The sequence below is a fragment of the Odocoileus virginianus genome, unplaced genomic scaffold (assembly GCF_023699985.2).
Source record: "Odocoileus virginianus isolate 20LAN1187 ecotype Illinois unplaced genomic scaffold, Ovbor_1.2 Unplaced_Contig_2, whole genome shotgun sequence".
Taxonomy (NCBI): Eukaryota; Metazoa; Chordata; class Mammalia; order Artiodactyla; family Cervidae; genus Odocoileus; species Odocoileus virginianus.
In genome coordinates, this window is record NW_027224319.1 from 1,318,534 (window position 1) to 1,330,458 (window position 11,925).

Consider the following 11,925-nt stretch of genomic DNA (forward strand, 5'->3'; position numbering starts at 1 on the left):
TTAGTTGAGGGACATTTGTTTCCAGCTTTTTTGCTATTATAAATAAAGCTGCTCTTTGTGTGCAAGTCTTTCAGTAACATTTCATTTCTCTTGGGCATCTATCTAGCTGTAGAACTTCAGTTATGTGATAAGTATATGTTTAAATTTTTAAATGTTTCTAAAAAGTGCCAACAGTGTGTGAGCATTCCAGTTGCTTCAGTCTTGCTGACACTTGATACGCTTTTAGCCATTCTAGTGGAAATGAAGTGGTAACATTGTGGTTTGTTACTAACTTTTTTAAAAAGTTGGTGGGAAAATACATATAACATAAACTTTACCATAAGTACGCAGTTCAGTGGCATTAAGTACAGTCACATTCTGTGTAACCCTTACCGCCATCCATCTCTAGAACTTTCATCTTATGCAGCTGAAACTCTGCCCCCATTAAACCCTCCCCATTAGTATCTCCTCGTTCCCCCTTCCCCCGGCCCTTGGCAACCACCGGTGTACCTTCTGTCTTTGTGAACTTGACTAGCACTCTAGTACCTCATATGGTGGAACTGCACAGTGTTGGTCCTTTTGTGGCTGACTTGTTTCACTTAGCATAATGTCCTCAGAGTTTCTCCATGTTGTAGCATGTGTCAGAACTGCCTTCCTTTCGATTCTTTTGGGTAAGTATCCAGAAGGGGGATTACAGGATCTTACGGTAGTTCTATTTTTTTTCTTTCTTTATTTTTTTTATTGAAGGATAATTGCTTTACAGATTTTTATTGTTTTCTGTCAAACATCAGCATGGATCAGCCATAGGTATACATGTATCTCCTCCCTTTTGAAACTCCCTCCCATCTCCCTCCCCATCCCACCCCTCTAGGTTGACACAGAGCCCCCGTTTGAGTTTCCTGAGCCACACAGCAAATTCCTGTTGGCTATCTATTTTACACATGGTAATGTAAGTTTCCATGTTACTCTTTCCATACATCTCACCCTCTCCTCCCCAGTAGCTAGAACATGGAAGCAACCTAGATGTTCATCGACAGATGAATGGATAAAGAAGTTGTGGTACATACACACAATGGAATATTACTCAGCCATAAAAAGGAATGCATTTGAGTCAGTTCTAATGAGGTGGATGAACCTAGAACCTATTATACAGAGTGAAGAAAGTCAGAAAGAGAAAGATAAATATCATATTCTAATGCATATATATGGAATCTAGAAAAATGATACTGAAGAATTTATTTACAGGGCAGCAATGGAGAAACGGACATAGAGGATAGTTCTATTTGAAACCTTTGTGGGTTCACCATACTGTCTCCCGTAGAGGTTGCTCCACATTATGTTTCCACTGTCAGTGCACAGGTTCCCATTTCTCCACCAACACTTGTTGCTTTCTGTTTTCCATTTTTCTTCTTCTTTTTTTTTTTAAACAATCATCCTAATAAGTGTGAGGTACAGCTCACTGTGATTTTGATTTACGTTTTCTTAATGGCTAGTAATGTTGAGCATTTTTCATGTGCTTATTGACCATTTCTATATCTTCTTTGGAGAAATATCTGTTCAATTCCTTGGCCAGATGGAAGGATGTTGGTTTAACATTAACATTAGGATGTTGGTTTTCTGTTGTTGTTGCCACTAATTTTTCAACTGTCCCTCTCTTAGTGATGTAATTTCATTTTATAGATAAGGAAACTAGTTCAGAGTGGCAAAGTGACCACAAAAGTACTAGTCGCAGGCATTGTTCTTATGTCATCAAAGATAAAAATGAGCGATCATTTGATAATCATTTGAAGATTGATTGAACATATACTAAAGGCAATAGAAGTGTGACACGGGCTGGGGATACAGGTTTACAAGTTCCTGGAGGGAGACAGATAAGTAAGCAGGCAATGCTCGTACACTGTGATGAGCACCATGACCGGGGAGGTACATTCTGCTCTGAATACTTGGGAAATCGGAAAGAGTTTAGGAGAGCTGGAGGCCTATGCATAGGAATGGCTGGCAATGAGGCTGGAAATGGAGAATGGTCACAGTCCCCAGTTGTAAACAACAGAATCCTCTCAAGCTTGTTTAAGCAGAAAATAAATTTGTAAAAGAATATTAGAACATCCCCAAGAGGACCAGAGAATGTGGCTTGGAGGCCACAGAGCTAGAAACAATGCCAAAACCACCTCCATGGGGCTTTCAGCAAAGACTGCCCTGCCAACATAGTCACCGAATCTCCCTGACTGTGATGGCAGAGACACCCAGCGCCCACCAGTGCTGCCCCCCACAAGCCGCTTGTCTCTGCTCCCATCCCGGTCTTCACATGATTCCCCAGAGTGCCTGCTTCCTCACACCGCTCACTGGTGAATGAAACGCTGCATGGCTGTGTCTGATGGACAGAATCTGAGCTCCCCAGATGCAGCTTGGGAAAAGGAGTGTTTCTGGCTTCTGTCTTCATTAGGCAGGACTCTAGAGGAGGGGAAACTCCCCAGTCATAGACAGGGTTGAAAAAGCAGTGGGCAGGTTCACACAAACACTTCTATAAGAACATTCACAGCAACTTTATTTGTACCAACCAATAACTGGAGAGAGTCCAGATGTCCTTCAGCAGGTGTTTAATGGTTAAACCAAGTCTGGTCGGTCCAGTCCATGGAGTATTCCTCAGCAGTGAGAGGAACGGGCTATTAATACACGCAACAGCCGGGATGACTCTCCAGGGAATGACGCTGAGTGAAAGAAGCCAATCCCCGAGGGCTGCACACTGGGTTACTCCGTTGATATGACATTTTTAATCTATATTTATTTGGCTGCACCAGGTCTGAGCTGCAGCACTCAGGATTTTCGATCTCGGGCCCCCTGCTTTGGGAGAGTGGTGTTCTAGCCACCAGACCGCCAGGGATGTCCTGATGTAACATTTTGAATGAGAAAATCTTAGAAAGCAGACTGGTGATTGCCAGGGTCAGGTATGTGAAAAGGGCTCAGTGGGAGGGAGATGGGGGTGGTTATAACGATGGATAGGCTGTTCTGTGTCTTGACTGTGGAGGTGTATACATGGACTCACGGACATGACTGAGCGACTTCACTCACTCACTCACCCACTCACACACCCATGAGTGCAAGGCGAACTGGGAAATCTGGGTGAGATGGGTGTGTTGTGTCCATGCCGGAATCCTGGTTCCGTTACTGTGCTGTAGTTTCGTAAGATGTTGGCATTGGAAGGAACTGGGCAGAGGGCACATGGGGTCTCTGTGTATCATTTAGTATAGCTACGTGTAACTTACAATTATCACTATAAAAACATTAAGAAAAAAATTAGCAGTGGGAAGCCAGAAAACACGAGGCATTTGGGAGTTTATTTTAAGAGCTATGGGGAACTATTGAGGAATTTTAAGCAGCAGTGACATGTCTTCATTTAGCACCTATTTTCTATCCAATGGTAGGATAATGTTGTCCTGGTTTAAGTTACAACCGTGACTGTTTACTTTAAAATAAAATTTAAAAGATCTTTAAAAAAAAAAAACCTGATGTGGTTTCCCAGAATCTCCAAGAAGGCAATTTTAGGCTCAATATGTGAACTGTGATTCCTCATCCAGAAAAAAATAATAAGAATTCATTCTCTCATTCCTTCCACAAGCATTTCTTAAGCATGTCCTATGGGTCAGGCACTGAGCCAGGCCCTTCAGATTCTGTGATGAGTGAGATAGCTCTGCCTTTGTCAGATTGCACTGTTAGACCCTGGGAGGAAAAAACAATGGCTCAAATAAGAAATGGACTTATGTGAAAATTATGTAACCTGAAATCTGGGGACAAAGGTCCAGAGAGGGTGCAGTGGCTTCACAGCATCACTTACGTCCCAAACTCCTACTGTCTTTCCGCTCCACCATCCTTGGCAAGTGTCTCCAGGAAGGATGAGGAGCTGAATCAGCAAGCTCCTCAATTTCCCTGGGAATGCCCCCCCAACCCCAGAGCTGTACCCGTAAGCTTCTGTTCCCGTCTCACTGACCCCTCCCACCTAGAAGGGAGCCAGAAACGAGGCACAACGAGAGAATGGATGTTGCTATTGCTGCTCAGTCACTCAGCCGTGTCCGACCCTGTGACCCCACGGACCGCAGCACGCCAGGCTTCCCTGTCCTTCACCATCTCTCAGAGCTTGCTCAAACTCATGTCCATTGAGTCGGTGATGCCATCCAACCATCTCATCCTCTGTCATCCCCTTCTCCTCTTGCCTTCAATCCTTCCCAGCATCAGGGTCTTTTCCAATGAGTTGGCTCTTCGCATCAGGTGGCCAAAGTATTGGAGCTTCAGCTTCAGCATCAGTCCTTCCAATGAATATTCAGGGTTGATCTCCTTTAGGATGGACTGGTTTGATCTCCTTGCTGTCCAAGGGACTGTCAAGAGTCTTCTCCAACAGCACAGTTCAAAAGCATCTATTCTTCAGCACTCAGCCTTCTTTATGGTCCACCTCTCACATCCATACATGACTACTGGAAAAACCATAGCTTTGATTATATGGACCTTTGTCGGGAAAGTAATGTCTCTACTTTTTAATATGCTGTCTTAGGTTTGTTACAGTTTGTTTGTTTTTTTTCCTAAGAGCAAGCGTCTTTTAATTTCATGGCTGCAGTCGCCATCTGCTGTGATTTTGGAGCCCTAAAAAATAAAGTCTCTCGCTGTTTCCATTGTTTCCCCATCTATTTGCTAAGAAGTTCTGGGACTGGATGCTGTGATCTTAGCATTTTGAACATTGAGTTTTGAGCCAGTTTTTTCACTCTCCTCTTTCACCTTCATCAAGAGGCTCTCTAGTTCCTCTTCGTTTTCTGCCATAAGAATGGTATAATCTACATATCTGAGGTTATTGATATTTCTCCTGGCAATCTGGATTCCAGCTTGTGATTCATCCAGCCTGGCATTTCACATGATGTACTCTGCATATAAGTTAAATAAGCAGGGTGACAATATACAGCCTTGACATACTCCTTTCCCAATTTGGAACCAGTCCATTGTTCCATGTCCGGTTCTAACTGTTGCTTCTTGACCTGCATACAGTTTCTCAGGAGGCAGGTCAGGTGGTCTGGTATTCCCATCTCTTGAAGAATTTTTCAGTTTGTTGTGATCCACACAGTCAAAGGCTTTGGCATAGTCAATAAAGCAGAAATAGATGTTTTTCTGGAACTCTCTTGCTTTTTCAATGATCCAATGGATGTTGGCAATTTGATCTCTGGTTCCTCTGCCTTTTCTAAAACCAGCTTGAACATCTGGAAGTTCTCAGTTCACGTATTGCTGAAGCCTGGCTTGGAGAATTTTAAGCATTACTTTACTAGCGTGTGAGATGAGTGCAGTTGTGCGGTAGTTTGAGCATTCTTTGGCATTGCCTTTCTTTGGGACTGGAAAGAAAACTGACCTTTTCCAGTCCTGCGGCCACTGCTGCATTTTCCAAATTTGCTGGCATATGGAGTGCAGCACTTCAACGGCATCATCTTTTAGGACTTGAAATTAGGTCAACAGGAATTCCATCACCTCCACTAGCTTTGTTTATAGTGATGCTTCCTAAGGCCCACTTGACTTCAGACTTCAGGATGTCTGGCTCTAGGTGAGTGATCACACCATAGTGGTTATCTGGGTCATGAAGATCTTTTTTGTACAGTTTTTCTGTGTATTCTTGCCACCTCTTCTTAATATCTTCTACTTCTGTTAGGTCCATACCATTTCTGTCCTTTATTATGCCCATCTTTGCATGAAATGTTCCCTTGGTATCTCTCATTTTCTTGAAGAGATCTCTAGTCTTTCCCATTCTATTGTTTTCCTCTATGTTTTTGCGTTGTTCCCTTAGGAAGTCTTTCTATCTCTCCTTGCTGTTCTCTAGAACTTTGCATTCAGATGGGTATATCTTTTCTTTTCTCCTTTGCCTTTTACTTCTCTTCTTTTCTCAGCTATTTGTCAGCCCTCCTCAGACAGCCATATTTAGTGACAACTAACTAGTGTCATCTGCCCATGCGTGTGATGGACATATGACCGTGGCCTGCAGAACTGCAAATCCAGCCTTGAGGCAATTAGAAAAGACTTCACAGAGAAGGAGGTCTTTCCCCCACCGCCCTCCCCGCCACCAAAATATTTATATGTTTATTTGGCTGTGTGAGGACCTTTAGCTGTGGGACCTTCAATCTTCAGTACAACATCAGGATCTTTAGTTGAGGCTTGAGGGACTTATAGTTGTTGTGTGTGAACTCTTAGTTGTGGCATATGGAATCTAGTTCCCTGACCCGGGATTGAACCTGGACCCCTGCAATGGGAGCAGCAGTGTTAGCCACTGGATCACTAGCGATGTCCCAGAAAGAGACCTTTTGAAGACATGCTCGTGGAGGACCTGCATTGCAGGTACTAAGCCTGGGAAAAGTGCCTGTCATGTGTAAGACAGAAAGGAAAACCTAGTGATGTTGGAGCATAAAAGTGTTTTCAGAGGGTTTGGAGAAAAAGCTAGTAAAATGGGCTGAGACCAGAACAGGAAGAGCCTTGACTGTCACGCTAAGAAGTCTGGACTTGGTCCTCTAAAGCAGTAGCAATCCTCTGGGGGTCTTGTTAAAACCCAGACTGCTGGGCCCCACCACCAGACTTCCTGACTGAGTCTGTCTGGGATGGAGCCTGAGAATTTGAGTTTCTTCCTACTGATGCAGGGACCCAGGTGGAGAGACACACGTGTCAGGAATAGGACAGAAGTTTTCAAGCAGGGGAATCGTATGATCAGTTTTCTTTAGAAGGCTCTTCAGTGGAGCTAACCCAGGGACCAACGACTTCCTGCGGTGTCAGTCCCTAGATACAGCAGCTTCCTGGGTGAGGAAGACCCCCTGCAGAAGGAGATGGCAACCCACTCCAGTGTTCTTGCCTGGGAAATCCCATGGACAGAGGAGCCCGGCGGGCTACAGCTCATGGGGCTGCAGAAGAGTCAGACATGCCTCTGTGCCCAAATCACCACCACCACCACCACATTTGAGTGACAGGAGAGCAAAGAGATTGCAAGTCAACTCTGAGAGTCCAGGGCAATTTTTGTTCATCAGTGGGGGTCCACAGATGACTTAAGACTAGGCCAGGATTCTGGGTCAGAGTCAACAGAAAAACGTCTCCGGTTAATATAAGCAGAAACAGAGTTTATTGGGTGGGTCTTTGTGGCCAAAGAAGAGATGGGAGGCTAGAAATTCAGAGTCAGAATGTGGTCAGGAGCTCGGGAGGGGAAGAAACCCTGGTTGTCCCGGCACTGCACTCACCACTTCAGTACAGGCGCTCCCATCCCAGGACTCTTGATGCGGCTGCCACCACCAGCCTTCACATCACTCTCCCAAAGGTGAAGATTCCAGGCAGGAACATGGCTCTTTCCCCCACCTCCTGGCTGCCAGGGAGGGGTCACATGGCTCTGTTTGGCTTCTGTAGACCCAGCCAATGGAGAAAAAAAAAGTAAAAAGTGAAAGTCATTCAGCTGTGTCCTACTCTTTGCGACCCCATGGACTATACAGTCCATGGGATTCTCCAGGCCAGAATACTGGAGGGGGTAGCCTTTCCCTTCTCTAGGGCATCTTCCCAACCCAGGGATGGAACCCAGGTCTCCCTGCATTGCAGGCGGATTCTTTACCAGCTGAGCCACAAGGGAAGCCCAAGAATACTGGAGTGGGTAGCCTGTCCCTTCTCCAGGGGATCTTCCCGACCCAGGAATCCAACCGGGGTCTCCTGCATTGCAGGTGGATTCTTTTCAACGCCAATGGAGAATCTCCCCCAAATAGGATACACCTCTAGGTGCCAGGGAGCTAAAACCCACTGCAGTACACATACTCCCCCACAGACCAGAGGACATGGGCCAGGATGTCCGCATTAAATAGGACAACCTCAGGAACATCAGCTGGAAAGCCCTGCCCACATGTTTGCAGTTACTGCCAGCAGGGTCCGTCCGGCGAGGTCCCACTGTGATCAAGAGCAGAGATAAAACACCCACTTTCCACCATGGCTATTTCCGTTTCATGGCTTCACTGCAGTGGGCAGATCAGGAGGGAACCATGCATGGTAATTGAACAGAGAAACCGTGTCTTCCTGGGGAAAAAAAATAAGTTTTGTTTTTCTTTTTTCACTTAAAAAAATGAAAGCACTTTTTTCTGATGTTTATAGAAACAAGCCCATAAAAGGTCTCTGGCTCAGATTTTGGAGTTGAAATTCAGAAAACATCGTGTTTATCGTGGAAGGACTTTTCTGTTCCAGTCCCCCCGGGCTGATCACACGACTGGTTTTGCTGGGAGCAGGAGCTCCGGGCAGTGTTTGTCTGGGCCCCTGGAGGCGCTGGCTTCAAACGCTCCCCCGCAGCGCTGCACATGTGGCTGCCATTAGCTGCGAGGCAGAGCTACCGCAGGAGGAGAAACTGAACGTCCTGTGTTTCACAGCAGGAAGCTGTGACCCTTTCCCATCTCAGCTGCAAATCCTCCACTTTGAAGGTGTTTCATTTGGGGAACTGCGCAGGAAGTCCTTGATTGGATGTTACTCTCTTGGCAAAGATTTCTGCCCCGGAAATAGGAGTGTTTCTGTCCTTCCTTCTCCAGTTACATGAAGGTGCTGTGGGGCGGGCGGTGGTGTATTTTGGCTACTGCTTGACCCGTGCTCCCCCCCTCCCCCGCCGCCCACCTCTCTGACCTCATCTCCACTAGTCCCCCTCCTACCCCACTCTGCCCACACTGGCCTCCTGGCTGGGCTTGGAACACACCAGGCACTCTTCCGCCTCTGAGTCTTTGCAGCTGCTTGGTCGTTCCCCTGCACATCCTCCCCTCGTTGTCCAGTCCCTCAGTTGTGACTGACTCTCTGCGACCCCGTGGACTCTTTGCAACCCCATGGAAGACCCCATGCCAGGCTTCCCTGTCCTCTGCTATCTCCCAGAGCTTGCTCAAGCTCATGTCCATTGAATCAGTGATGCTATCCAACCATCTCATCCTCTGTCACCCCCTTCTCCTCTTGCCTTCAATCTTTCCCAGCATCAGGGTCTTTTCCAATGAGTTGGCTCTTCACATCAGGTGGCCAAAGTACTGGAGCTTCAGCTTCAGCCGCTTCAGCATCAGTAGGGACACAGGATTCGCTTCTCAACTTCCTTCCAGTTTCCGATCGTGTATTTCTTACTACGGAAGTCTTCCTGCCTCTGGCAGGTCCCACCCTCTCCTCTGGTATTTTCCTCACTCACCCTGCCCTGTTTCTCCCCAGTGTACCGGACACACCACTCTTATTTCTTTCTTTGCTTATTACCTATCTTCTCTGAGAATCTGTCTTCATGAGGCAGAGTCTGTCTCCTTCCCTTCCTTGCTAATCTCTAGTGGCCAGTGCATAGGAGACCCACAATAAACTGTGTTGGATGAGCAGATGCAGGAAATAGTAAAAGCTGTCATTTCACGAGTAGCAGAATTATAAACATCGTCTCTAAGGGGAGTGATTTATGCTGATGCAGCAGTTAGGGGCTCGTACCAGGGTCAAAAGCCACTGGGTGAAGGGGAAATACAGCGTTTAAATCTTTACCCTTGACGCCTCGTCTGCAGTTCCAGCTCACACACCCAGCGGCCTTTCTGACAGTCCCTTTTGGATGTCTTAGCTCACACTACATATGTCCCAAGTGGAATTCTTGATTCCTCCTGCTGCTGCTATCAATCTACTCCTTCCAGAACTTCTCGGTTCAATTAATGACCACCCTTCACCTTGCTCAGGGCAAACACCAAGGCATCTCTTTGGGTACCTGGCTTCCCTCTAGCCCCTACATGCAACCCACTGGAACATGACAGAAATGACCAGCTGGCGACAAACTTGTGTCCCCTTCTGCAGTGTAGGACCCTTGATAGGGAGAGGCTGCACACACCAGGACATTTCCTAGCTCCCATCATTCTGGGGAGGCCACGTGGCTCTCACTATGGAATACAAGCAGAATGATTCAAGCTGTGGCCATGCCCCTGAGTCCTTCTCTCTGCCTCCCGTCTCCATCTGTCCACTGGAGGAGGAGCACCCTGAAAGGATTCTGGGGCCCCACGGGTTGGCAGAGTCTCAGGGTGAGGATCCTGGGTCCCCAAGTCACCACCTGGAAGAGAAGCCACTTGCTCTCCTAGAACGGCTCACTGTTCAGACTTCACGTGAAAAATCACCAAGTTTTTGGGCTCGTTTGATTTAGTAGCTGGCATTACCTTAACTAGTGCATCTGTCTCCAAACTGTATCTCACATCTGCCCACCTGTCTTCATCAATCTCTTATTCGTAACCTCCATCCTCTCTCATTAGAAAGATTGCAGACCTGTCCTAACTCAGCCCCTCGCTTCCGTCCCTGCCTGCTACAGACTGTGCTCCCCTCCCCTGATACATGTGTTGAGACTGCTCCCCAGCATGAGGGCATTTAGAGTGGGGGCCTTCCAGAGGTGATTGGGTTCTGAGAGGGAGCCTTCATTCATGGGGTTAGTGCTCATATGTGAGACCCTCGGGAGCTCCCCTGCCCTTTCTTCCATGTAAGGGTACAGCAAAAAGAAGCCCATCTAAGAAATGAGAAGCCAGGGTTATTCATTGTCGCTCAGCTGCTAGTCATGTCTGACTCTGTGAACCGATGCACTGCAACACACCAGGCTTCTCTGTGCTTCACCATCTCCCAGCGTCTGCGCACACTCATGTCCATCGAGTCGGTGATGCCATCCAACCATCTCATCCTGTCACCCGCTTTTCCTCCTGCCCTCAATCTTTCCCAGCATCAGAGTCTTTTCCAAAGAGTCAGTTCTTCCCATCAGGTGGCCAAAGTATTGGAGCTTCAGCTTCAGCATCAGTCCTTCCAGTGAATATTCAGGGTTGATTTCCTTTAGGATTGACTGGTTTGATCTCCTTGCAGTCCAAGGGACTCTCAAGAGTCTTCTCCAGCACCACAGTTCAAAAGCATCAATTCTTTGGTGCTCAGCCTTCTTTATGATCCAACTCTCACATCCATACATGACTACTGGAAAAACCATAGCTTTGACTATACGACCTTTGTTCATATAAAAGCCAGACTTTGCCAGACACCAAATATGCCAGTGCCTTGACTTTGGACTTCCCAGCCTCCATCACTGTGAGAAATCAATGTCTGTCATTTAAACCGCCACACCTGGAAGGACTGAGACAGCCCCTCCCTGTAGTTTACTCTCCACACAGCCATCAGAGAGACCTTTTAAGAACCCAAATGACGTCACTCCCCTCAAATAGCTTCCCTTTGCATATGAGATAAAGTATGAACTCCTTACCATAGCCTGTCCACTTCCCCAGCTTTATCTCAAACCTGTCTTCTCCTCCACTTATTATGGTCCAGCCAGTCAGGCCTTCACTTAGTTCTTCAAACAGGGCACACGTGCTCCTGCCCCAGAGCCTCTGCATTTGATATTTCTTCCACTTGGAAATGTTCCCCTTAGATCGTGGCATGACTAGCTCCTTGTCATCATTCAGGTCTCAACGCACATGTCACCTCCTCAGGGAAGTCCACCCTGACCACACCATCGGCTTGTTGCCATTCTGCTGCCACAGCAGGTCGTTCTCTATCTCATTCCCTGTTTTATTTTCCTCATTGACCTCATCACTATTTTAAATGATCTCTTTTGGGTTAACTCACATGACTCAGCTCGCGTTTCCTGGCTAACTATCCTCTCCCCACCTCCTCCCCAGCACCTCCCCATTAGAGTATAAGCTCATGGGAATGGGGTCTTGTCTGTGATATTGGCAGTCGAATCTTCAGTATCTCAAACAGTGAATGGCAAACAGAAGCTGCTCTAGACAGAAGCAAGGGAAGAAAGGAGGGAAGGCAGGGAGATGGGAGGGAGACAGCGAGATTTGCCCTGATCGGGTCAAGGCTCCTCACAGCACAACCCCAGATCCCCACAAAGCTGCTGGCAAGGAGGTGGGCGGTGGGCTGGGCAGGTACAGGCTGGGCAGCCTTCCCGAAGCAGAAGGCTCAGAG